Below are 5,151 nucleotides of genomic sequence, written 5' to 3'. Positions count from 1 at the left end.
ATGAGTGTTGTAACAAATACCAATTTGCTCTGGTTTGTAAATCCTGAAAAGATTTTGCATCAAGTCCACATTATAAAACTTAAGCAAACCAAAAACAAAAACTTCCATAAATCTGGCCCCAATTATAAGATCAATATTCTGCTACTCTGGAAAGATTACTTTTTAAATTCTATAGTGAGATGCGAGCACTGTACAAAATAAATCTTAGAAACATTCCTTTTGGCTAGCTTTGTGCTGCTGAAATACCATATGCATACAAAAGTAGTGGCTTCAACAATGTTATACTTTGCATTCAGATAAGATTAACAACTTTTGCAGCAACTCCCATACTCCTGACTCATTGGGACTTGCCTTAATTTGAGGTACAGCGCATTATCTGAAGCTGTTTAATGAGGTGACCAGTGGCAAAAGACTGACAAAAGTAATGGTTAAATGAAAAAGCATCAAAGGGGATATGTTAACATTTAATTTTATTGATCTAAAACACACCTTTGGCCCCATAGGAGCCAGGATACTGAACAAGAGAACATAAAGAAAGTCCAGGGCACTGTTCAAGAGGGGAAAAAATGCCAGAATACTACAAAAAGAACAAAAAAAGCTTAATGAAAGCCAGCAACTTCAATGTTTGTTTTTAGATTCAGAGTTTTCGTTAGTCCTCTTCCAGTATTGCAAATCTTTATAGCCAGCTTCCTTCTCAAAGTTCTGTTGTCCAGTGATGGCCAGCCTTCATCCCTTCACATAGACTTCATAGAGTCTGGAGGAAAAAGAAATTAACATAAATCAGTATCATGTTAACACCACTATTTTAGGTTTTTAATAGGACTGGGCTGCCTTTAAAATGTTCCAATCCTTTTATTTCATGTAGTGTGCCGATGAGATATAGTTACAAGGGTTCATAAGTTTTACATTAAGGTTACTTGGTGAAAGAGGTAACGGTGAGAGCAAGGCATTGATGAAGAGGTGGGCAGGAGGTAAAGAAAGAAGACTCACCTGTCCAAGTGAAGAAACCGCCACTGTTCACCAGACGCGGTCACGCTTCCTCTGCAAACAGAAAAGAAATCAATACCAGATTTCATTTACAAAACCATCAAGGAGGCAGCCATGTTGAGCCTGAACTCTACTTACAGTATTCTTATTTGGAAAACAGTCTAAAAAAGTACCATACTGACCAGAAATCCAAATAGGAGCTTACAACTAAATGCTAGGAGCAGAGCAACTAATGTAATTATTGGGAGAGCTGAAATTAAATCCCAATTCAAGGGTATGCGCCAGATTTGCATGTCATTTGTAGCGCAAAATCTCATTGAGGTACAACCCCTCCCCCATTGCTCTTTTGCAGATGGCTGTTAGTTAAGTGTGAAGGAGTCTGTGTACAATGATATGATCCAGGACCACATATGCAAACATATATTTTCATAGTCCTAAATCAATCAGAGTGGAAATTGTGCCAGTAGTGGCTGGGTGTGGTTCTGCTTGGGCAACAGAATCCACCAATACCAGTTGACAAGTGCAAACAGAGCCATGAGGCCATGCCTAGTAAGAGCAAAGTAAGTCAAGGTTGCCCCATGGCACTGTTCATCGCCATGCAGAATGGGGCACTGACCACATAACTTAATGGACTCATGATTATGAGGAACAGGGCACAACTCTGTGTTCCAGACCATGGACAATGGATATATAATGTCAGGTCACCTGTTGCGATTTCTTTTTTCAGGCTGTAAGTTGCTTAATCTTACTGGCTGAGAAAAACTTGGGGTTCACTATATATTAGCACATGGACATACTTTAATATTCTTGTCACGGTAGCATGAGAAAGGTAATACCGCTGCAAGGGTTCAAACATTTTTGTAAGACTGAATCTTAATGCACAGCCACAGTTGCAGTGGCTTTCAATGGCCAAGTGATGGTGCAGGTCTGAAATAGACGTCTAAGACATCCAGAGACACGAGAGAGATATCCTGTGTGTTCTATTCCAGCATGGGGAAGTGCAAGTTCGGCATTTAACAGTTGACTGATTCAATGTTGTCCCTTTACAGTTGCATGACTGTGGCACCAAGCCCCTTCAGCACTCATTCAAACATATATGCCTCTGGAAATACTATCAGGGCAGAGTGATAGCTTTCCAGGATACCAGTGATCTATCAGTTCCATAACTATCAAAGCATTTCAAATTTGTTAAACAAGGATCCATTCTACATCCTCCTTTCAGCATCTAAAACAGGTAATACTGAAGATGGCTATAATCTATGACACAAAAGCTGGTTCCCAAAAAATAATGCCCTAAACACCCAGCATTAGGCAGAACATGGCTCAAGGAGAGCAGGGTGCGGGCATTGTCAGTCAAGCCCGCTCCTATTGCAGATAGGGAGCTGGGTGGAGTCAAGTGTGGATAAATTGGTTGGTCCGTGACAAGAACGTGGTTCGCATTGTCACAGATCTGCCTAGCAATTCCCGCATTACCTTTGTGTTGTCGACTTACCTGCTCGGGTCCTGTTGTCCCACAGTCGGGAATTCATGGTACCTTATTTGGAAGTCTCCGACATGTTACGGCTCCTTCACGCGGGTATTCCTCTTACAGGTCGTTGATGTCTTCTTCCGAGTTCCTGTCCGCATCCATGTTCACTCGCCAGAGGTACCTGCTTGTGTGAATGCTGTAATTTCAGATTAAAAAGAATTGCAATACACAGAATTGTGGATGGGTAACTGAATAAATTTTTTCCAGAGTTTTATATAGCGCAAACTTGACCCAAAGGTTTCAGAACGCTTTACATGAGCAGCAGTTGCGTTACACAAGGACACATTCCTTTTTTTTTAATGTTAGGCACGGGAAGATTAAGTGATTTTTCCAGGATCACAGGATGTTGAGCGTCCCTGCTGAGACTCGAACCTGGTTCCCCAGCGTCTAGGTCGGTTGCTCTGGGAATGGCGTTCACCAAAAGGTTTTGAGTGACCAAGAAATGGACATCATAGACAGCTGAAGCTTTGCTCTCATTGTCTACCAGAACCCAGTGGTGAAAAACACCCTTGTCATTCATTTTCCACCCATGTGCAATTTCCATGCTATGTAGGGCCCCACAAATCATCTGTCCGTGCTTGCAACTGACAGGCAGATGAATAGTGGGGCCTCTACAGAACATGATTCTCCTCCCTAAAATACCTGGCCTCCTACCAACCTTCGTGACATCCCTCCTTAGTCCTTACCCCCTCCCGCAACGGTGGCCTCTCCTCTCAAAGTAGAGAGATTGTGCTGCGTTGTCACACTCTCAGAGACCTGCTATGAGTAACAACTTTAGTTACCCACAAGTCGTCGGTCATAGCAGTGAATAACCCGCTTTAGAATCTGGCTGTTATAAACCACCTCAACGGAGCTCATTTTATCGATCTTTGAAGAGCAAAACGTCGTCATCAATATCGGTAACAGAACCTGCAGATCACTCCAGCAGGCACTTAACCTAATAAACTAACCTTCCTGCATTAAGCACGATGTACATGCTCTCTGTTAGAACAGGCACTGGCTGTTACTATCTTCCAACACTGGCTGAAGAGACTTGAATGACCCCCTGGTTTGGCTGGGTTCCACTGTGTACTCCCTTTCACATAGCAAACTTCAAGACAGTGAAAGTGAGTTTTGGCATGGTCGGTTGTGCTTTATAGAAAACACCCCTTTCAACCGAGTTGTACAGTCTGAGGAGCAGTGTACATACATTGGAGGATGTAAATTGTTAATGCACTTACACATCGCACACCAAAAACCGAATAACCCCCAGGTGGTTAAATAACTTATTTTCCCCAACTAAAAAAAGTTGTTTGATCGACTTTGGAATAAATAAATGCTGAATCAACACTATCCAGATTGCAACATATGGTAACAAAGTGTATGTATGCGTCTACTGCATACGCTTAATCAATCGAAATATCCTGCCTCTATCAAAGATCAGCAAGGACAAGCTTCGCATCCACGATAATTCTTCCAGCGATACAAAACTGCAAAGAGAAAAGGAACACTAACATGTGCAAATGCATTTTAGTACATTATACTGTACAGTACACTCATTTTAACAGTTCCAGGGAACAAGTAAAATTCCGTTTGAAATAACGCGGTATTCATATTGTGCCACTAATACCAAACGTGGCCCATTACATCCGGTTTAGAGCAAAGGTGCTTACAAATACACACTCATCACACATTTAAGGGCTGATTTAAATAAAGCGAAACCGTCCTGAATCATGAAAAACACATGTCCCTCAATTACCTGAGAAGCAGTAATTTGATCACTTGCTCCCGTCCCGATAAAGGTTTCTCCCACACAAATATGCAAACGGTCCGGAAGCGCTGAAGAAATGTGCAATACTCTAGAAGAAGAGGTTGAATAGGCGCCATCTCCACTTTTGTAATATCTTGCTGACCCACGCATGTTGACCTAAAGACTGCCCGACGCTCCAACATGACGTCACTTCCGGCGCAAACGGAAGTGTATAGCAAAGCACTTCAAGATTGCATTCTGGGACTTGTAGTTATGTTTATCTTATCAGGGTATGACTCTCAGAATGCACACATAAATTTGGGCACGACTCGTTTGCATACTTAGTTCACATCTGTAATGCCTTAGTGAGCAAACAAATGACAATGCTGCTAAGAGCGATAACCGGTAGCTCAATATTAAGCATTTCCACGCTCCACTTTGTTAGCCACTATTGATCCTATGAATTATATTGCCATAGCACTTTTATTCTTGGAACAGAACTTCTTAGCCATGGAGTTCTCACATAGACACACAAACTTCCTTGAACTGAGTCGCACAAGAAGGGAGAACGAACTTGAACTCACATATAACTCTATACAAAGCAAGAAAACACTAGCGTACCCGTGCTTTTAATGTGCCGGATTCTAAAAATAACCTTGAACACGATGGCAAATATCGGAGCAGTGGTAGCGCGGCAGAACTGCACAGATCCGCACAATTGTTCAATATTACAATTCACCATGAACATTCGAAAATGTAATAATTAACTTAAGCTGAAAGTGACTTGTGAAAAAGCACCGTGCTACGGAAAGAAAAAGTTAAACCATCAACAGACCGGACCGCTCCTGGGCAGTGCAGGGTGATGGAGCCCCGCTGTCTGCTGGCACAGCACGGCTCGCCCTGTGTC

The 5,151-nt window shown here is 42.2% G+C and overlaps 1 long non-coding RNA gene across 4 annotated transcripts; it reads right to left on the bottom strand.

Annotated features, from left to right (window-relative positions):
* Positions 1-445: 445 nt before the first annotated feature.
* On the bottom strand, positions 446-4,439 carry LOC147692638 (uncharacterized). Of its 4 annotated transcripts, none has more exons than XR_015300059.1 (3): positions 2,480-4,439; positions 991-1,041; positions 446-754 (listed from the first exon to the last, which is right to left on the bottom strand). It is a non-coding gene; the product is annotated as an uncharacterized LOC147692638 (long non-coding RNA). The 4 variants fall into 4 exon arrangements; XR_015300058.1 differs by having other exon boundaries at positions 991-2,651; positions 4,254-4,439; XR_015300060.1 differs by having other exon boundaries at positions 991-2,636; positions 4,254-4,439.
* Positions 4,440-5,151: the final 712 nt, after the last annotated feature.

The sequence above is a fragment of the Lissotriton vulgaris genome, chromosome 9 (assembly GCF_964263255.1).
Source record: "Lissotriton vulgaris chromosome 9, aLisVul1.2, whole genome shotgun sequence".
Lineage (NCBI taxonomy): Eukaryota > Metazoa > Chordata > Amphibia > Caudata > Salamandridae > Lissotriton > Lissotriton vulgaris.
Note: the sequence above shows the minus strand (reverse complement) of the source record. Positions and strands in the feature narration are given on the sequence as shown.